This window comes from Camelus bactrianus, chromosome 6 (genome assembly GCF_048773025.1).
Source record: "Camelus bactrianus isolate YW-2024 breed Bactrian camel chromosome 6, ASM4877302v1, whole genome shotgun sequence".
Taxonomy (NCBI): Eukaryota; Metazoa; Chordata; class Mammalia; order Artiodactyla; family Camelidae; genus Camelus; species Camelus bactrianus.
In genome coordinates this window covers 72,991,733-73,015,598 of record NC_133544.1, presented here as the reverse complement: position 1 = coordinate 73,015,598, position 23,866 = coordinate 72,991,733, and the positions used below count along the sequence as shown (strand labels likewise).

General features: G+C 34.9%; 1 protein-coding gene and 2 non-coding genes across 4 annotated transcripts in view; 1 reads left to right on the top strand and 2 right to left on the bottom strand.

The window, feature by feature from the left end:
* Positions 1–23,866, bottom strand: part of MGA (MAX dimerization protein MGA) — a 142,701-nt gene that overhangs the window by 95,140 nt on the left and 23,695 nt on the right. The window lies entirely within an intron of this gene.
* Positions 1,446–1,518, bottom strand: TRNAP-AGG (transfer RNA proline (anticodon AGG)). The gene has a single exon. It is a non-coding gene; the product is annotated as a tRNA-Pro (tRNA).
* On the top strand, positions 8,054–8,158 carry LOC123619733 (U6 spliceosomal RNA). Its single transcript, XR_006728399.1, has one exon. It is a non-coding gene; the product is annotated as a U6 spliceosomal RNA (small nuclear RNA).

Here is a 23,866-nt window from a genome sequence, read left to right as displayed (position 1 = left end):
ACTGTAACGGGGAGGGTATAGCTCAAGTGGTACAGCACATGCTTAGCATGCTTGAGGTCCTGGGTTCAATCTCCAGTACCTCCATTAAAAATAATAATAATGATTTTAAAATAAAATAAAATATTAGTCATTTATTACATTATGTTTACAGCAACTACTTAAAATAAACAAAACTTTGAAAAAAATCAGTCTCAAAGTAGACTTTGTACTTTCTTAGATAACAGAGAACAATGGATTTAAACGTTAAGATTCTTCAAATATCACCACTCTAAGTTAACCTACAGAGCAGGAATTGTGTCTTTTGTATCAATGATGTACATGTATTTAATTAACTATTTTTCTACAATAACCAGGACAAATAGTACTTTATAACCATTGTCTCTGAGCCCTAAATTTAAGTATTTTTGTTCATTCTGAATATTAAGGCTGTTTTCCCCTATTCTCCTATATTCTCCCACTTAATTTAAAATGTCTTTTAAGAAAAACCAAGAATTTCTCTAAATCACCATAAACTACTCTAAAAATAGAAAATTGCATATAAATGCTAAGTTTATTACCAAAAAAGCAATAAAATAATCAAAAATCACTTTCATTTACACAGCTAAATTCATCAAAAGATAATCTCACATTTGTATTGGCTCTTATCTTTTTAAGAATATGTTCTTGGTTTGTTTAATTTAATTCACCTGTAACAGTTAAGCTACAATAGCCTGTCAAAAATTCACACACACACAGACACAGACACACAAACACACAGACACAGAGACACACACACAATGGAATATAACTCAGCCATAAAAAATGAAGTTTTGCCATTTACAACAATATGGATGGACTTGGAGGGGATGATGCCAAGTGAAACAAGTAAGGCAAAGTCAAATACTGTATGGTATCACTTGTATGTGGAATCTAAAAAAATTCAACAAGCTAGTGAATATAACAAAAAAGTAGACTCACAGATATAGAGAACAAACCAGTGATTACCAGTGGGGAGAGGGAAGAGGGGAGGGTAAAGTAGGGGTAGGAGCTTAAGAGGTACAAACTATTATATATAAAATAAGCTACAATGATATATTGTACAACCCAGGGAATATAGCCAATATTTTTAAATAACTATAAATGGAGTATAACCTTTAAAAATTGTAAACCCCTATACTGTACACCTGTAACTTATATAATACTGTATATCAACTATACATCAATAAATTATTTTTAAAATCCATTTTTTAAAATTAACAATAAAGAAACAATCACAACCACATATATACACAATGAAAGAAGGAATGAAGGATTATATGGTTTTCACTCAATTCTTTTTTAAGCAATTTAATTTTTTTTTACATTTTTCTCCTTCCAGTTTAATTGAAATATAATTGACATACAGCACTGTATACTTTCTTTGGCGGGGGGGTGGTTAGATTTTATTTACTTATTTATTTTTTAAATGGAGGCACTGGGGATTGAACCCAGGACCTTGTGCTTCCTAGGCAAGCACTCTACCACTGAGCTATACCCTCCCCGCCACTCAATTCTAATAAAGGATTTTTATACCATATTTATGGTAAGAGTATACCTAGCTTTCCTGAATGGTCTCTGAGGATAAATTCCCCATACTTACAATTTTATAGATCTCTGTCAAAGCTTCCTCCAACATGTTGAGACGTGGAAACAAAAGTTACAAAAATAAAAACTTTATTATTATTTCCTATCCTACACAAAATCATCCAAGATTAAAATTTCAAATCAAAGTAAGAGCAGTACATGGCATTTTTATTAAATTATTCTAGATTTACTCCTTTCTAGGTCATAAGCCTTATTAATAAACACATTTTTCTTAAGGGAAAAGAAAGTTCATATTCATATATATTTTTTTACATAAACAAAACACTTAGGATTAGAAACTCCAAAGTCTAAGAGTTCTTCAGGTAGTACACAGAAGACACAAAACTGTACAAGTCTTCCCTTAAATAAGTAAAAAACAAACTACGTAAACTCTTGATCTCTCTCTTTTTTTTTTTAACTTTTTTTCTAGGATGATATTAATCCTGACATAAACCAGAAGTATGACTTAAGGGTTGTCAAAACATCATCCAGAATGATTTCCCTCACAAATCTACCTTCGTCAAGCATGATTTTCCTCCCAGTAGACTTACTCTTTCAGGTTAAGGGAGAAGTTGGCAAACTATGTGTAGACCTCTGCCTATTTTTGTACAGCCCACGGGCTAAGAATGTTTCTTATATTTCTAGATGTTTGGAAAAACATCAAAAAAGGAATGTTTCATGATATGAAGGTTATATACAATTTAATTTTAAGTGTCCATAAATAAAGCTTTATTAAAACAGTGCCATACTTATTTATTTACACATTGTATATGGCTGCTTTTACAATGACAGACTTCAGTATTTATAAGAGACCATATATGGCACTCTAATGGTTTTGCATTGCTGCTCAGAGCCCTACGAATTACAGCAATGCAATTATAACAACAGCTTTTCAAGTACTACAGTTATCCCCATGTTTTATTTTTTACTTTCAATGCCTACCCTTCAAGTCAAAACAAGAAGATAAAAGTGGGCTCCAAAGTCATACTTTTAAGATACAATGGAGTGTATATAATCTTGTCAAATTAGATTGGCAAAGCATGTTTATTATGCAATGACACTACAGCTGTGCTGAAAGAACACAATATGCATTACCAGATTAAGCACTCGTCATATTATTTCCAACTCATAGGAAAACAGAAAAAATAGAAAATTTAAGGTGAAAATTTCTTCACAAAAATAAAAATGAGGGTGCAACCAAAGTAAACTTCTGAGTGGCTCATTTGTTAGCCAGCCTAGGAAAGCCTCTTATCAATGATGAGTTGATTGAATCATGTTTAACTATAGCAGCCAAAGAAATATGTCTAGAAAAAACAAATTTATTTGGGATTATAAGCCTTTGGGCAAGAACAGTAGGTCAAGGAGTTGAAGACACTGGTAGCAGTATCAATAAAGATATTTTATTCATCAATTAAAAAACAATCACATAATATCAAGGCAAATGATTCTGAGGGTCTTGCTTTGGTTGTGATGAGTTAGTAGGAGTTACCAATATTTCTTCATTATTGTAATTTATTTGTGAAGGTACTACAAGTTTGAAGTGACTAAATAATTAGCCTGTATGAGTAATCAACATGAAACAAAAACAAGCAAGAATATTTTCAAAAAATCTGGGAAAACACTAATTCAGTGCAACCTGAAGTGGAATATGCTAAGACACATTACAACTGAGGGTGGTAAAAATATATGTGAGCAGAAAAGGATTTAACTGGACAAATTTACAAAGTTTAATTTAGGATGAAAATTTAAGATGTTTAAAGCCTAGTTATTCATTCCATTATTCATGGGAAGATACCTTGCAGAAAACAACTGAATCTATCAAGTGTTATTCAACCAGTAGTGTCAATGGTTAACTTCCTTCTTGTGGACTTAACCATCCTTGACTTAATGAATTTTTTTCAGAAATAGAAGATGAATATCCTGATTTGCCCTAGCACTAAGCAGTTAGCAGGCTTAGCAGTGGTAAAGTTTTACTGCAATTTTTAAAAATTTTTTTGAAGTACAGTTGATTTACAATGTTGTGTTAGTTTCAGGTGTATATATAGGAAAGTGATTCAGATGGATAGACAGACAGACAGATATATAGATAGATAGACAGATTCTTTTTCAGATTCTTTTCCATTATAGGTTATTATGAGACACTGAATATAGTTTCCTGTGTCATACAATAGGTCCTTGTTGTTTATCTATTTTATATATAGTAGTGTGGATCTGTTAATCCTGAACACCTAGTTTATCCCTCCCCTCTCTTTCCCCTTTGGTAACAATAAGTTTGTTTATGTCTGGGAGCCTATTTCTGTTTTGTAAATAAGTTCACTTGTATCATTTTTTTTAGATTTCACATATAAGTGACATCATATGATATTTTTTCTTTCTCTGTATGACTTACTTCACTTAGTATAATCTCTAGGTCCATCCATGTTGTTGCAAATGGCATTATTTTGTTCTTGTTTATGGCTGAGTAATATTCATATATATATACCACATCTTCTTTATCTATTCATCTGTCGATATACATTTAGGTTGCTTCCATGTCTTGGCTACGGTAAATAGAGCTGCTGTGAACCTTAGGGTACATGTATCTTTTCAAATGAGAGTTTTCATCTTTTCCAGATATATGCCCAGGAGTGGGATTGCTGGATCATATGGTAACCCTATGTTTAGTTTTTTAAGGAACCTCCATACTGTTCCCCATAGTGGCTGCACCAATTTACATTCCCATAAACAGTGTACAAGGGTTCTTTTTTCTCCACTCTCCAGCATTTATTATTTGTAGATTTTTTGATGATGGCCATCTGACTGGTGTGAGGTGATACCTCATTGTAGTTTCTAATAATTAGCAACGTTGAGCACCTTTTCATGTGCCTGTTGACCATCTGTATGTCTTCTTTGGAGAAATGTCTGTTTGGGCCTTCTGCCCATTTTTTGATTGGGTTGTTTGTTTTTTGGTTATTGAGGTATAGGAGCTGTTTGTATGTTTTGGAAATTAATCCTTTTCTTGGTCTCATCATTTCCAAATGTTTTCTCCCATTCCATAGGCTGTCTTTCCGTTTTGTTTATGGTTTCCTTTTACTGCAATTTTTTTGAGCTGAAATTTTTCTGAAGAACTACCCTAAACAGCTATTACTGAACAGTGAATAGCTTTGTAAATTAGCTTTTCCTACAGACTCAATAATGTTTCTCAATGAATTTAACCTAAAATCAACAGGCAAAACAGTGATTATATTCAAAATATATACTGCAGCAATGTTATTTCAATGAAAACTAACACAGTTTGAGTCACAAGTAATGTCAAGCTGCATACACGTCCCATGCCATCAAGAGTTAAACAAATACTCAAGGTGTCCATTCCCAGAGATAATCACCTCATGCATGTTTTCATCAAAAAGACAAGAGATAACAAATGCTGGCAAAGACACAGAGAAAAAGGAAAACTTGTGCACTATTGATGGGACTATAAATTGGCACAGCCACTATGGAAATAGTATGCAGGTTCCTCAAATAATTAAAAACAGAACTACCATATGATCCAGCAATTCCACTTCTGGGTATACATCTGAAGTAAATGAAATCACTATGTCAAAGAGACATCTGCACCACCACCACGACCACCACCATCCTGTGTTCATTGTAGCAGAATTGATAATAGCTAAGACATCATGGAAACAACCTAAGTGTCCACCAACAGATGAATGGATAAAGTGTGAGATATATATATATATAATGGAATATTACTCAACCTTAAAAAAAAAAAAAAGGAAATCCTGCCATTTGCAACAACAGGTATGGACTTTGAGGGCATGATTCTACATAAAATAAGTCATACAGAAAGACAAATACTGTATGATCTCACATACATGAAATCTTGGAAAAAAAAAAAAAAAAGCTCATAGAAAAGGATCAGATTTGTGGTTTCCAGAGGCAGGGGATCGGGGGTGGGGTGGAGGGGAAGCCAGGATGGGGATTGGATGAAGATGGTCAAAAGGTACAAATTTCCAGTTATAAGTAAGTACTGGGGATGTAATGTACAACATGATGACTATAGTTAACAGCGTTGTATGGTATAGCGCTGCTAAGAGAGTAAATCCTAAAAGTTCTTACCACAAGGAGAAAAAACTATTTATTTGTTTGTTTGTTTGTTTGTTTAGGTATCTATATGAGATGATGGATGTTAACTTACTGCAGCAATCACTTCACATATATGTAAGTCAAGTTATTATACTTTCACCTTAAAAGTTATACAGTGCTATATGTCATATATCCCAATAAAACTGAAATTAAAAAGTTGGGGGAAATGTCCATTCCTATACAAATTTGTAGTAGATATATTTTCCAATACACCTACTGTTCCAGCAGTGTTTTTCAGACCTTGATACAAATGAAAGGGTACTCCCCTATTTCAAAATCCATTTACCTGTGCAACTGAGGAGCTTCCATATAGCTTCAGATTGAAAGCAATTAATCTGCAGTTAATATTAAATGGCAAGTATCAGGAGAAAAAAATCTAACAGAATTCTATACGTGCCTTCTAAGCAATGAATATGCACAATTAGAAACATAGGCTTGTGAACTGGTATCAGTATTTGGCAATAACTGTCTATGTAAAAGACATTTTCAAAGATGAAACACACAAAACCTCAAACAGATCAGCAATAACAGATAACATTTGCCATCAATTTTGACGCTTAGGAACACTAACTTTGAACTTCAATTAAATAAAATATTATCCTTCAAAAACAGAAATCCATTCTTATCAGCAGACAGGTATTACAAAAAACACTCAATTATTATTCTTTTCTCTTGTCAAACATTATAGAAGTACCTACATAATACCCTATCAGCTCCTTGGCCCACAAAGCCTGAAATTACTGTCTGGCCCTCTACAGAAAAAGTTTGCCAACTCCTAAGTTAAAGCATTAGCTCTAACTGATTAGCTACTACAACCCTGGACATCAATTAACTTCCCAGGTCTTTGTTTCTACAATTATAAAATGAAGGGGGTTGAAGAAAATCTCTATGGTACTTTCCAACTCCAATATTTCAATAATGATAATTTTTATATTCACTTTGTATAATAATATTTTGAATGAGAGCTTAGACCAACTTATAAATTATGAAGAAATATCCTATTACACAAAGCATGCAGAAACACTTCATTACTATTACAGAACATCAACAAATGGTGCTGGGACAACAAGATATACACATGTAAAAGAATTAAATTGGACTCCTACCTTACACCATATGCAAAAGTAACTCAAAACAGATCAGTGAGCTAAATGTAAGTGCTACAATTATAAAACTTTCAGAAGAAAACATTTGGAAGAATCTTCACAACCTTGGATTTTGGCAGTGACACCAAAAGCACAGGCAACAAAAGAAAAATAAATTAACTGGACTCCATTAAAATGTAAAACCTTTGTACATCAAAAGAATCTATTAATAGTGAAACGATAACCCACAGAATAGAAGAAGGTATTTCAAGTCATATATCTGATACAGGAGATAGACAGATAAGACAGATTAGACAAACAGAAAAAAAGAACTAGAATATATAAATAACTCTTACAGCTCAACAACAAAAAGACAAATAAGCCAATTCAAAAATGGGCGAAGGACTTGACTAGACATTTCACCAACAAAGATACACAAATGGCCAATATAAACACATGGAAAGTGGTCACAGTCATTAGTGACTAGGGAAACGCAAATCAAAACCACAATGAGATGGTACTTCATTCACACTAAGTTGACTTTAATCAAAAAGACAGATAATAAATGTTGGCAAGGATGTGGAGAAATTGAAATTTCATACTCCTGGTGGGAATGTAAAATGGTACAGGTGCATTTGGCAGTTCCTCAAAAGGTTAAATGAAATTACCCTATGATCCTGTAATTCTACTACTAGGTATATACCTAAGAAAAATGAAAAAATATCTTCACAAAAAAAAAGTACATGAATGTTCATACCAGCATTATTCATAGCAACCAAAAATGGAAAACACCACAAATTTCCATCAAATACACAATGGGTAATCAAAATATGGTATATCCATGCAGTGGAATATTATTCAGCCACAAAAAGGAATGAAGAACCAATACAGGCTACAATGTGGATGAATCCTGAAAAAGTAAGTGAAAGAAGTCAGTCATAAAGGACCTCATATTGTATAATCCAGAGATATAAAGTAGACTGATGGTTTCCTAGGGCTGAGGAGATGAGAGGAAATGGGGGAGTGACTGATAATGGATATAAGGTTTCTGGCTGGGATGATGACAATGTTCTAAGATTGACTGTGGTGATGAGTGCACACTGTGAATATACTAAAAACCAGTGAATTGTATACTTTAATGGGTGAATTTTATGGTATGTGAATTATATCCCCCCCCAATTTTTTTAATCACAGAGGAAAGTCTTACAAATAAATGTTGAACAAGAGTAGTAATGTCATGCTCACTTCGGCAGCACACATACTAAATTGGAACAATACAGAGAGGATTAGCATGACCCCTGTGCAAGGATGACACGTAAATTCATGAAGCATTCCATATTTTTTCAATTAAAAAATACATATACAGAAAAAAATAGTAGTGATGTCACAAAATTAAGATGCAAATGATGAGTGATCTCATCCTAACTCCAAGAAAAAAGTTATTTCACTTCCCTGGACTAAACTTTGCTCATTTGTAAATTCTTATAGTGATTTTAAGGTCAGTGAGAACTTCAAGACAATTAAACAATGAGCACTGAGTTGTATCTAAACTCTTTAACTTTGCAGAAAAAGACTTCATTACTCTGGACTTGGCTTTTTCACTATTGCTATATACTGGACTAAATAGGCCTCACGCTTTCTTTTTTTTTTTTTTTAACCTGAACCTTTTGCATTTACAATTGCCACTGTCCATACTGTATCTTCTCTCTGCCACTGCAGTCCATAAATTCATCAACATTGTTCTCCCTAATCCCCTTCTGAAATCTTCCCCATTCTTAAAAGTCTAGTGCTCTCATGGAGCCTGTCTTGATGCCCTTGCTGGGTAAACATTAGCCTTCTTCTTATAAATCACAAGAATTTTGTTTGTAATTCTCTTTTGGTGCATCCAATCTAGTTCTCACTATGCTGGACAGAATCAACACAATTCCCTCTCAAGGTACAAGCTTTACCAACAGACCCTTGTGCTTATAAAGAACTGTGTGGTAGCCTCTAATTCAGTGTTCCCCTAATCTCTATTTAAGTACCATATGACTCTGGTGCTTGGGCCTAGCCTATTAGATAGGGGGATGCACCTGACCCAAAAGTCACCAGACCTACAGTCTAGCTGTCAGCCTATAGGGAAAGAGCTTGCTAAGGAGCTTAGCCCAACAGGAATAACAAGACAGATTCTCTTTCTCAGATGTACAAATGCACTCTCTCACTCTCTCTCAACCGAATGGAAAGTGGTAGGAGAGATTCATGTAGTTGGGAAGCAAGAAGAGAAACTAAAACATTGTTGGAGAAGAGGCCGTAAGATAGCATGGACCATACATGAGGATGAAACCATAAGGTAAGAAAAACCATATACAAAGAAGAGAGCAAAACCAGGAGTTGGATGAGACAGGAATGACCAAAGACTAAAAAAAGACATTAAGAGACCCCAATGCAGAGGGAGAAAACTGGACAGCTACGTGTCAAAGAATGAAATTAGAACACTTTCTAACATCATATACAAAAATAAACTCAAAATGGATTAAAGACCTAAATGTAAGGCCAGAAACCATAAAACTCCTTGAAGAAAACATAGGCAGCACACTCTCTGACATAAATCATAGCAATAATTTTTGGGGGTCTGTCTCCTAAAGCCAAGGAAACAAAAGTAAAAATAAATGAAACTAATTAAACTTAAAAGTTTTGCATAGTAAAGGAAACCATCAACAGAATGAAAAGATGACCTACTGAATGGGAGGAAATATTTGCAAATGTTACGACCCATAGAGGGAAACAGTATGGAAGTTTCTCAAAAAACTAAAAATAGAACTACCATATGACCCAGCAATTCCACTCCTGGGTATATATCTGAAAAAATTGGAAAATCTAATTTGAAAAAATACATGCACCCTCCACATTCACAGCTGCATTATATACAATTGCCAAGATATAGAATGAGTGGATAAAGATGATGTGGTGTGTGTACACACACACACACACACACACACACACACACACACACACACATGCCAGAATACTACTCAGCCATAAAATAGAATGAAATTCTGCCATCTGCAACAATGTGAATGGATTTAGAGGGGATTATGCTAAGTGAAACAAGTCAGAGAGAGGAAGATGAATACTGTATGATAATCACTTACATGTGGAATCTAAAAAATAAACTAGTGAATATAACAAAAAAGAAACAGACTCACAGATATAGAAAAAAAACTAGTGGTTACCAGTTGGGAAAGTGAGGGGGGAGGGGTAAAGTAGGGTAGAGATTAAGAGGTACAAATTACAATTTATAAAATAAATAAGCTATAAGGATATACTGTACAGCACAGGGAATACAGCCAATATTTTATAATAACTATAAGTGGAATATAACCTTTAAAAATTATGAATCACTATGTTATACACCTGAAACTTATATAATATTGTACATCAACTATACTGTAATAAAAAAATTAAGATTAAAAAAAAAAGAACCCCAATGCAGAGTAAATAATGACAAATTCCCATTGTCTTACAGCTGAAAAAGCTGTAAGAAAATATACTCCACAGCTTCAGTGGATCTTTCCAGTTCCCTAACTACATCCCAGTCTCCCTGAGGCCTGGGTCCACACTGCTCATCCTGGATTACCATGGGACTCCAGGTTCCCTTTTACCATGAGGACCTGTGCAATGAACATCCACTCCTTGAAGAAACCCAAGTCTCTCTTCATTACTTGTGACAGAAAAAAGCCTAACATACCCTAATAACCCTTATATAAGCAGTCACCTCCCTGACAGCAAAGACTAGGTTTATTCAACTTAGAATTCAAAAATACCTGGAACTGTGCCTTTTACAAAACTCAATACTCAAGGCATTTACTGTGGAAATACTAAATGGATGAAGTCTCAGATACCCAGATACCAGATACCAGAAGCAATCTAGATACAAAGGAAAATTCAGACATATAAGACTATTCCACTGTACACAAAGAGGTCCAAAGCAGTGAGAAAGATTCTGATCCTAATCAATAACTACTAGTGACCCACACATAAGTCAATCAGGACATGACATTCCTCTGGCTATAACTGGATCAAAGATGGACACATGGCTCTTCTGGTCAATGACAGTCAAGCTCAGGACTTTTGTTAGAGTTGTTAGATGAGAAGTTCTTCCTGCTGCACTTGAAGAGGAAGGGCAGCAACTGGAGCTATTTCAGCCATCCTGCTGCCAGATGAAACATAAAGATCAAATTAACAAACAGTGGAAAGCACATCTGAGTTCAGAAAAGAGACTAAGTTTTGATGACACGATATAAACTACAAAAGCCATGGTTTCCCTGGACCTTCCAATAATATAAGACAAATTATTCTCTTTTTAAGCCAGTTTGGGTTGGGTTTTCTGTCACTTGCAACCAAGTTTAATTCATATAGAAGCTCCCCAAAAATCTATAGTTCACATTTCTCTCTTAGTTTTTTACAAAAATCTTAGCATATTTTATAACAGAAAAGTTAACCCACATCTCAACATCCTAACACAATAGTTACTCATTTGTTTCTAGTTTATTTACATAAGCCATTTAATTTTAAACAGATGATCACTCTATTCTAAAATAATCCTTGTCACCACATTCCCCCTCCCCCAACATGGACATACAGTCCTTCTGTAAGTATCATGGGGAGTCCTTGGGCACAACCAGCCCTTGACCATACACTTCCTCCTGGGAGCCTTTACCTAACAAGGGACTTCACCTCTGCTGAGGACATCAATCTCTCACCCAGAATATGCCCTTTGTTGCCATTGCCATTAACTTTATAAAAAGCCTTCACCACCTCTGAGATCAAGCCACATACTATTTGGGACTTTAAACCAGTTTCACTACCAAAATAACTTGTGTCAAAGTTCACAGTTGAGCCCAATCAATAACTTCCAACATGCAAAGGCAACAAGATCCCCACCATGATCTACCTTCCTCATCCAAATGCCTTCAGCCCTGGTTTCTTCCATACTGTCACTGCCCAAATTTTTTCCGTTATGCCCAAGATAATAATCATTCTCTTGTTACTAAATTCCAGGCTTCTTCAATCTTTTTTTAACAATGTTCCTTCTACTTGTTTACCCTGACTTAAACCTGGCTTTCCCCTGAAGATTTTCTCACAATTCTCTGTTTTTACTGTAATCCATACCCCTAAAGAGCATTCACTTGCCTTTCTACTGCAACGTCCAGATCATGATCATCCTCCTTAACGGCCTTTATGGCCCCACCTTCAAGATTTATCTTCTTCTCATTACTATCATCTTCTGATCCCTTAGTCATACCTTCCTCCTTCACTGAAGACCTGGGAACCTCATTCAAGTTCTTCTCTACTAAATTCTCTCCTGGTAGATTTCAATGTCCATGAAGATTACCCATCTAACTACAGTACACTAGAATTCACAGACCTCTTTAGCTCCAAAGATTTTTAGCTCAACTCAATTTTGGGCACCTATTCTTCAGCTCTTTACTCTGGATGTTGCCATCATCTGAAACTGCTGTCCCTTGATTACTCTGATAGCTCACAAAAATCTTACTCTGACCTTACTCTATAACTTTACAGAAATCTCTTGTCCCTCAAATCCTGATTCCTCCCAATCCAGATCCTACATTTGGACATCTAAATTTCTTAGCAACTTCAGGTTTTTCACCCCTATCTCTGAACCTGACCACATAACCACAGCTCCAGGTCAATACTGTTTCTGGAAACTGAGCTACTCCAAAGAAATACTGATACCACTACAGAGTCTCCAACAATAGTCCTTTAAAATAAATGTGATAAACTCTCTCTTTCATGCCCCTCAACAACTCTTTCATTTTCTCAACTCAAGCCCCACCTCCACCTGCCCAGACCTTTCCATTTCAACCAACAGTCTTGCTTCTCATCTTATAGAGATACAGAAGTTCTCAAAAGTGCTCTCCCTCCACCTCCATACCCCTACCTGTAACCTTACCTATATCTATACCACTCCTTAACTATTTTTATTTCAGTTCTAGAAAATGAAATGTCCACCCTATTCAAAGCCGTTTACTTGGATCCTTGACTCACACTGTGACTCCCACCCTCTTCCTACTTCCTTCAACACCTTGCTCTATCAGTCATACCACAGCTTGAATCTTCAACCTCTCCTTCCCTAGCAGCATCTTTCCCCTCATCACATGTACAAGGTCAGGTCTTATCCTAAAAAGAAAATCCTTCCCAACTCCCATCCAGTCTCTTCCACTTCTCAGCAAACCTTCTCAAAGAGAAGTTACTCTTTTTTCTTCCTCTCCTTCCTTCCTTCCCTCTCTCCCCTTCTTCTTTTCCCGCAACTCTCCCTCTCTTCCTTCCCTCTCTTTCCCCCTCTCACTCCCTCACTCCTTCCTCCTCCCCTCTCTCTAGCCTCTTCTTCCCCTCTTCCTTTATCACCTGCCATGTACTCTTCCACCAACTGTAAGGAGGATTCCACACTTAACTCACTACTGAAACTGCTTTTAAGGTTAACATGATTTCCTAATGGCCAAATCAAATGAACATCTTTCCTGTCTTTATTGTTTTATACCAATGTACTGTATTTGACACTGTTGCTGTCTCCCTCTTAAACTATTCTACACAATGGTACACTGGGCATCACACAGTAGACTCTCAAATATATATGAATAAATGAATAAAGGTACAAAGTGAAACATCAAGGATTTCTCTATCTGGAGAATGAGAATCAGTCAATATTCCATGAAATATTCATGGTAATTAACTACAACATCAAAGACCAAATTAGACTAAGCAGCACATATCAGTAATGAAACAATTTGCTCAGTTACATGATTTTCACCAGTCACCCTCAGCACCAGAAATCATAAACAGAAAACAGGACTGATGATAGCAAGGAAAAAGTAATGAAACTGCTAAAGGAATCTAGGGTGCTAAGAAAAGCACAATACAAACCTTTTGCATTTTTTCCTAAATATCATAAAATAAACTCCCTATATTTGACAAAAACTATACCTATTTGTCATGAGGACACATATAAAGGAAAAGAGCTAAGCATAAATCAGTCTAAAGCACCAAATAATTAAGAGTTCATAAATAAACTTTGAAGTTTAGTTTTTCAAAAGTTGTAAGAAGTGAACTAGCAGAAGACACACATGAGAATGTAAGAATTACTGCCATCTCAAGCCAAATTTAAACCACAGAAAATTCACTTTGTTTCTAAGCAGATTTCTTCCCACACATTTCTCCCTTAATTACTCCTACCGTCAACGTTTTAAATGATTTCAGGTGCTAAAGTCAGCAGCAGTACTTATTAAAACACATTCTTGACTTGTAAAGAAACCTTTCCACATACAAGATAAAGACTCAGAGACCAAACATTATGGCCCCCAAACACCAAAATCCTCTGTACCTTCTTCCTATGTGGAGCATTTTTATTTAGTTAAGTATATTCTCTATACAAAGCAAAGTACATAGGTAACACTTGACTACTAACAATAGGCTAGAGATTTGTACAGCATTTTAAGTTTCTAAAGCATTTTAACATGTACTTGTTTCATTTTTAACTCACACCAAGTCTATGAAACAGGCAGCATTAATATTCTTTTACAGTGAGAAAACTAAAGCCTAGGTTGTTTACTGATTATAAGTTTCCATAGCTAAAAAGTGGTGATCAGGTCCAGGCTCTGAATTTTCTCTTATCCCTCCTATTCCTTCATTTTCATTCTTACCTTCTTCTTATCCATCTTAAAGGAAAAGAATGCCATCTTTCTAAAACTAATCCCTACCCAGACTCTTAACCCTAGAACCCCCAACCTCCTGCAGAAACTTCAATTAACTCCTTTTCCCACAGTATCTGCCTTTCCTATAACTGTATCTTCTCATTCTATAAATATGTTTAAGTTTTCCTTCTTAAAAAAAAAAATTTCCTCAAGTCTACCTATTCCATAAGCTGTGACCCACTCTCTCTCCATCCTTTCCCTAATAAACTCAAAGTCTACAACTGTAAGCACTTGTACAACTTTCACCTCTCCTCTAAAACGCTCCTTTTTAAAGATCACCAAGAATTCCTACCGCCCAGACTCAATAACCACTCTTCAGTTCTTATCCTTAAGTTTTCGGCCTTTATCCTAAGGTATTTGATACCACTGAGCACTCTACTTTTCCTAAAATTTGCTTCACCCTGGGCTCTGTTTCTCTCTCCTTATTCTCCTACCACTGACTTCCTTCTTAGTCTCCTTTACTTAACTCTCATCTTTTGCAAATTACCTACATGTTGATCCTCTGTAGGGTTCCCCCTCTCTTTTCTTCTCTTCAGCTAAACACTATTCCTGAATGATCTCTTCCACTCCCATGACCTAAGTTACCAACCATATGCCTATGATTTCCTAAACTCTATGGTCTCCACATACCCTTTCATTCTTTTAGGAAGAAGCTAGAACAAAACAAAATTGATACTTATCAAATCTCTGAGCAGGAAGGAAGAAAAGAGGAAGATGGGATAATTTTCTAAGTTTAGAAACAGATCACAATGAAAACACAGGTTTGACTGCATAAAATTTTTAAAGTTCTGTAAACTCAGATAAACAATGTGGAATGTAAATAAAATACACACATACATATACTGATTACACACATACCTATAAATATATAACTTGATAAATAAATGGAAAAATCAGAAAATTTACAAAAGAAGAAAGTGACTATTTTTTAAAACCATTGAAAACATTCAACATTACTAGCAATTCAGAAAGTTCAATTCAGACCTATTAATTTTTTTTAATAATGAAGCAATTCATATAGCTTTCATAAAACTGTTAAAGCTGTCCTTGAGCACTCCCAAACTAAGAATTATCATTCTAGGCATATTACTATTTATGTTCCAAAACTGCCATTAGTTTTTTTGGGTTTTTTTGTTTGTTTGTTTTTTTGCAGTTTTATAACTTTACTTGACAATTAGCAGTTCTTATCCACACTGACTGCAGATTCTTTACAGTGATGACAGGTACATAGGTAACCAACGTATAGAGCTTGTTTGGTTACTTCATCTTCATTACGTTTTCTGGACAAATGCACTCAGATATGGTATTGGACTTTTTTTTTTAGTTATACTCAGTTTATAATGTTGTGTCAATTTCTGGTGTACAGCACAGTTTTCCAGTCATACATGAATATACATATATTTGTTTTCATATTCTTTTTCACCGTGAGCTACTGCAAGATCTTGAATATATTTCCCTGTGCTATACAGTATAAACTTGTTTATCTATTCTATATATACTTGTCAGTATCTATAAATCTTGAACTCAGTATGGGACATTTCTTATTCCTTTGGCCCATATAGCTTTGTTGAGCGTGATGTCAATGCACACATCTAGAGTTCCCATCTCCTTTATGGCAAATTTCTGGATTTCTCTGAGTGCCTGAAGGGCACACTTCTTGAAACTCACTCCATGGATGCACTTGTGAATGGTAATGATGTATTTATTCTCTGGACACTTCCCTGCTGATGGCAGAATGGCCCATCTTCTTCTTGCCTCTCTTCTTTACAGGAGCCATTCTGCCTGGTCCAGGTCAGAAAGGAAGAGCTCAAGGTATTGCTGCATTTGCTTTTTAAATAACATTATGAAATGTTCTTAACACTCAAAGCCTCCCCTACTACATGTCAGGCAGTCTTCTAGGTGCTGGAGGATACAGCAGTGAACAAAATAGATAAAAATCACTGTCTCCCTGAAGCTTATACAGGATTCTAATCTGGGGGGAGGAGGAAGAGACAAAAGTAAAGAAGTAAAACATATGTTAAGATGATGATTAAGTGCTAGGAAAATATGCAGGGAAAGAAAACTAGTAGTACTGGGAAGGATTACATGTTTTAATAGTGTGGTTAAGGGCTCACTGAAAAGGTGGCATTTAAGTAAGACTTAGAAGAGTTGAGGGAATAAGCCCTATGTGGAAGAGGAGTATTCCAGGCAAAGGCCCTCAGGTGAGAGCTTTCCAAGAGTGTCTGAGGAATACAGGGATAGCAAGGAGATATTAGGACTAAAGAGAAATGATGCAGAAGAACAATAATAGAAAATGAAATCAGAGAGGTAATGCAGAGAGGAAGAAGCAGATCACTTAATGTCCACCATGGGCCTTGAGTATCTCCGCACATCTCTGCTAAGTATGCCAAAATACAAGACCTAATTGTCTTCTGATTCTGAGCCAGTTCTGTAGCTACTCACATAGACAATTAAGTAAACCAAAGCAAGGCAACCACAGCATGACTATTCTATGACTGCTCACTCCCAAGTTGGAGATTTGGGGCAGGGCTCAGTTTTGGACTGGTCAAATTTAAAGTCCTACCAGATATTCAACCAGAGACCTTGAGTAGATAACTGAATATGAGTCTAGATTTCAGAGAAAAGGTCAAAGCAAGAGGCATAAATTTGGAAGTCATCAGTGTAGGAGACTAAGCCAAGGAAATAAAGATTTTTTAAAAGATTATGACACATCAGAAGAAAATCGTAATTCAAAAAGACAAATGCACCCCAATATTCACAGCAGCACTGTTTACAATAGCCAAGACATGGAAACAACCTAACTGTCCATCAACAGATGACTGGATAAAGAAATTGTTGTATGTTTATACAATGGAATACCACTCAGCCATAAAAAAGAATAAAATAATGCCATTTGCAGCAACATGGATGGACCTGGAGATTGTCATTCTAAGTGAAGTAAGCCAGAAAGAGAAAGAAAAATGCCGTATGATATCACGTATATGTGGAATCTAAAAAAAAAAAAAAAAGACAGATGATCTTATCTACAAAATAAAAACAGATTCACAGACATAGAAAACAAACTTACGGTGGAAAAGGGGATGGGAAGGGATAAACTGGGAGTTCAAGATTTGCAGATACTAACTTCTATATATAAAATAGATAAACAACAAATTTGTATCACACAGGGAACTATATTCAATATCTTGCAGTAACCTATAATGAAAAAGAATATGAAAACGGGGGGAGGGTATAGCTCAGCGGCAAAGTGCATGCTTAGCATACACAAGGTCCTGGGTTCAATCCCCAGCATCTCCTCAATAAATAAATAAAACTAATTATCTCCACCCACCAAAAGAATTTAAAAATAAATAAAATTTTAAAAAATAAAAGAATATGAAAACGAATATATATATGTATATGTATGACTGAAACATTATGCTGTACACCAGAAATTGACACAACACTATACAATGACTATCCTTCAATAAAAATATGAAAGAAAATGAAAAGATGAGACAAAGGTGTGAGTCCTAGAGCATTCTAACGTTGAGGGGTAGGGAGATTAGGAGGAATTAGTACCCACTAAGCAGGAGAGATCCTGATATATAAGGAGAACTAGGAGATTGTGATGTCCTAGAAGCAAATGGAAAAACAGTTTCAAGAACAAGGAAGTAATCAACTATGGCAAAGCTACTGACAGATCATGTAAAATGAGGAAGGACCACTGGATTTAACAATGTGGAGATAGACGGTCACAAGGTATAATTCTAGAGGACTACTGGGGTCAAAAGCCTAACTGAATTCAAGAAAAAAATGGGAGGAGATTGATTGTAGGCATGGAGACAAGCGTTCTACTCTAAACATTTATTTATTGAATGAATGATGAATGAGTGCATTCCTAATTCTGTCAAGTGAACAGTGAATTAGAATACTTTGCTCATGGAAATGTAAAACAGTATAACCTCTTTGGAAAGAGCCCCAACACATATCACAAATGGTTTTTAAAATTCATAATATATATGGGTAGACAGATACTAAATTTCTAGAGAGGAATTCACCAAACTATTAAAGCAGTTGTTATCACAGCATTATAAGATTATGGCTAATTTTAATTATCTTCTATATAATATTTCCATAGTCTTCAAATGTTCTATAATGAACATGTATTACTTTTATAATTAATAGTGTTTTTTTAATGTTCTTATCCTCTATCCCAGAGGACATATCTAAGTACTGCTTCTAAGGAGATAACCTGAAATTTAGAAAAAGTTTTATGCACCAAAATTTTTATCATGGTTTGTTTAAACAGTAATAGCAACACTCAAGTTTCCAACAATAGGGCCTAGTCAAAGCTTAAGGTATGTTCTCACAATGAAATACTAAGCAGTCACTTAGAAGGAGGCTGGTTAACTGGAGAAATGCTTATATAAAATTAAGCTCTTTCCCTCCCTAACCTCCTCCAAAAACAGTAAAATCATTTTTTGAAAGAAAAAAGATGACAAGACTGAAGGAAGAAAAAAAAAGGACAAATAGATTAGGAAAGAACACAACAAAAGATGTCAACAAATTTTTGGAATTCAGAAAAATGTTTAAGTCATTTAGCAAAATAGAAGTGACAAATTAAATGCCTAGCAAAGGAGGTACATTTCACTTTACTGAATAAATGTTTGAAAGCAATTGTCCACTCACATACTTTCACTCCACAAGTGCCTAAGTACCCACTGGAGCATATAAAACTGAAAAAGACTAAGTCCTTTAAGGAGCTCACATCCTTTACATCTAGATTTCCACTTTGAAGTCTGTAAGCTAGGCTAACATATTCTACCTGTCACTTAAACCAATACTGTCAGGAAGCCAGCAGGAATCGTACTCTGAACATATCAACTCTTTCTAGCTAGTCCCAAAGAGTGATACCAAATGTCAATACATACTTTTTCTCAGGAGGCGTGTAATTACTCAGAGTAACAGACCTCTTTGGCAACCCTTAAGAAAACTCGTCCTTAGATTTAAAAATTACCTCTTAACACATTTTTTAGTGCTTTCCTTGTAGTGTTCACTGCTTTGAGCTTTCATATATCTAAAGATATTTGCGGTAGCTTTCTTTTAGAGAAAAATTAAAGCTTTATTATTCTACCTTATGCAAAAGTACTACTTATTCTACTCATCTTTTTATCAGGTGAACCATACTGGAAAATATTTCCATTTGGAATGACCATGAGGTTATAAGACTGCTAAAGAGAGCAAGTGAAGGGCTTTCCCTCATAACATTAAAATTCATCTGAATCAATGAGTTAGAGAAAGTGGACAGAGGCCAAAGGTTAAAAGCAAGGTGACCATTAAGCACACCCTTAGTCAAAACTAGAAATCAAAACAGAAATAGTTTCTAGCAGCAGAAAAACCAAAGAATATAAATACAATGATGGCTTTCATCTTCCTGGCAGAGATTATGCAACACATGGATAATTTATAATGGTGATCATAGCATAGGAAAAATATATCTAGGTAAACAATCTAAGCCAGTCATCCCCAGCTAAGTGGTTTCTCAGATTAATTTAATAGCTAATATCAATCTCCTAATAAGTCCCTTTCTATCACAATTCACAACACTGTTACAAATTAAGTGGTAGCAATGAATTATCAAGAGCCTTTGGTTCAACACAAATGACAACTGAGAGACTTACTAGATTTTAAAAGTGGTGGTACAATCCAATTCAAAAAAAGACAAAGGACTTGAACAGGTATTTCTCCAAAGAACATACACAGATTGCCAGCAAGCACATGAAAACATTCTCCACACCATTCATCATTAGCCATTAGGGTAATGCAAACCAAAACCACAATGAGACACCACTTCATGCCCGTTAGGATGGGTATAATCAAGAGAAAAAAAAAACAGACAATAACAAATGTTGGGAAGAAAGTGGAGAAATTAGAACCCTTGTGGATTGCTAGTAGGAATGTAAAATGGTTCAGTCACTGTGGAAAACAATTTGGTTAGTTCTCAAAAAGTTAAACATAGAATTATCAAATGATCCAGCAATTCCATAGAATTATCAAATGATCCAGGTATATACCTGGAAGAACTGAAAGCAGGAACTCAAATAGATACTTCTGCTCCAATGTTCATAACAGCATTAGTCACAAAAGGGAAAAAGTGGAAACAACCCAAATGTCCATAAATAAACAAACTGTGGTGTATATATAAACAATGGAATACTATTCAGCCTTTAAAAGGAAAGAAATTCTAACATGCTATAATATGGATGAAACTTAATTATGCTACGTGAAATAAGCCAGACACAAAAGGACAAATATTTTGTATGATTCCACTTATATGAGGTATCTAATGAAGTCAAATTCATAAACACAGAAAGTAGAATGGTGACTGCCATGGATTAGAGGAAGGAATGGGGAATTAGAGTTTAATGAGTACAAGTTTCAATTTAGGAAAAAGTCAGGAAAATGAACATTGGACTAGCATTGACTGAACTTGAAGCTAGAAAGATCCATCAAAAAAATCTCTTCTGTATATTACAGGAAACTACGTTCCATATCTTGTAATAACCTTCAGTGAAAAAGAATATGAAAATAAACATACATATGTACATGCATGACGGGGACACTGGGCTGTACAACAAAAACTGACACATTGTAACAGACTGTACTTCAATTAAAAAATATATATTAAAAATAAAGCAACCTAAGACAAAAAAGAAAGATCTATCAAAATCTGATTTATTCCTTATGACTACAGAAGACAAATAGTTCAAAATGCAGTATCCACAGAGACCTCTGTAAAATAAAACAAATTTGTTGTTAAGCTATTTTTCCTCAAGGCACAAGTTGGGATTTATATCATTAAATTTCTTCATACAAACTATCAATTTATGGAGATGGCTTACTCAAGCAAGGATAGGGAAACTTTGGAAAGAACCAGCATGATTGATGCCTTGCCCAGAGAACACCAAATGTGTTTTAACCTTGTATTGTTTAGTGTTGGGATCTAGAAAGTCTTGGTTTATGAAATATTACTTGACAGGTGAATTTAAATGTTACTCATCATCTTAGATGTTACGTCCTGCTCTTATATCCCACACCAATAAAGTTCTTCTAAACTCTCAAAAAAAAGTTTCAATTTGGGCACATGAAAAAGTTCTGGAGACAGATGGTAGTGATGCACAAGAATGTAAATGTACTTAATGCCACTGAACTATACAATTAAAAATGCTTAAATTGGCAACTTTTATGTTATGTATATTTACCACAATGAAAAGTGGTGGTAACAATTTCAAAGAGGCATCCCAGGTAAAATTTGAGTAGAATTGCTAAGATAGGACTTTATTCTCTCCTTTGAAAAGAATCTGGTATAAAGATCAGCTGATGCTAAATAAATAACCTTTGTAAAGAAAGGATAAATCACAATGCTACAAGTTCACTCATTCTTACCTCAAAGGATGATCCTTTCTGTATCTGCAATTTTATTTTGACACAATGTTTGTAAAATGAATGAATCCTTTTCATCCATCCTTGGGCCATTTAATTATCCTGATTTACAAAATAATCTACATTGTGGTCCCAAATAGCCCCTTAATCTTTTATCTCCCATCACTGCCTGCCATAAATACTGCCCTTCAATCACACTGGTTTACTACTACACCCTCAACATAACTTGTACTGACCTTCCTCTGTAAACTCTGCTTCTCCCTTTGGAATTCCTGTTTCCTCATTTTTAGTAGCAGAGTAGCTGAGATCTAGAACTTTGAACCCAGACTATCTGAGTTCAGATTCTGCCTGCACCACTTGTTAGCTATGTGACCTTGAACAAAGCACTGGGAAAGCAAAGCTGACACTGCCTTGCCATTATTATGAATAAACGTCACATCCCATAAATAGGAAAAAGAAAACTTTGTCTCGAGATAAATAAAAAATAAGAGTTGCTCTAATTGTGATCCCCAAGATAAATGAAATCTTGAGTATTTTCTAGGGAGTAAGCTTGGACTCCCTAATTAAACATCTTTTTCTCTAACTTCTACAACACTAATATCCAAAAAATGTCATGAGTTTTGTGGATATAATAATCATGTTAAAGAACTGTTGTTTTCCACCATGACAAATATACACTCAATAACTTTAGTGATCCCATGTTTTGTCCCAATAAATACCCTTATTTTTTGATTCAGCAAGCCAGTCTAAATCTGACTCCGACTATTTTGCAAAGTAGGTCTCTACTCTTTTCTAAAAACTTTCGTACTTGAGATTTCCTTTCCTGTTATCTTAGTTCCAAAATGTTTACTTTTCTTTTTAATATTCATTTCTCTTGTAATACATCTCCTTTAAATGAAACCCAAAATTCCAAAGCCTCTTTTTGACCTCTACCTCCAAAATCCCAGTGCCATTCCCCAGAGGTAACCAATATTTAAATTGGGTGTGTATCCTTCCAGACTTTTTTTTAATGATTTTCATACATACATGGACCCACTGAAAACATACACTCTACTCTGCAGCTTCTTCATTTCTATAAGAGGAATGGAAACTATACCTGTCTCATAGGGTTGCTGGAAAGATCAAATGAAAAAAATTTACATGAAGTATTATGTGCATATGCTCACCACAAAGGAAATCCCATTCTTCTTTCAAGGTCTAGCTCAAATCACAGCAACTTCTTCGTGGAGAAGTCAAGTGCTTAGGAGGCAGAAAAACTTTTATCTTTATTAATAAAATATATGTAAAAATACTATTATATAAACACAACTAGGTTTATATAATGAATATATTCTTTAAAAGTCATATCTAAATTATTTCAATTTAAATGCACTGGAGAAAGCCGAAAAGGAAAAAAACTAACAGATACACAGATATAACTATATAAAAATAATAATTTCTTAAAACTACAGTAGGCAACCCATTTAAAAAATAATATAAGTGACAGATTGGGAGATAGTCTCTAAACATACAGAGACAAATTATCAACTATGATACATAATCTTAAAAACAAGAAAAAAAGAAAACCAGTATAAAACATGAATTTTTTAAAAAATATGCAAAGGATATGAACAGGCAATTCACATACAAAGAAATACACGTCAATAACTCTATTAAAATATGCCTCATATCACTAGAAATTAGGAAATGCAAATTAAACACAACAGCAAAATACCATTTTTTATCTATCAGATTGATAAAAATAAAAAAGACAGTATCTACTGTTGGTGAGGCTACAGGGAAACAAGAACGCATATATTTTTGGTGGGAGTATAAATTATCAATGTTTCTTTTTTGCACCCTTTACTTAGGGATTATTACGCTTCTAGAAATTTA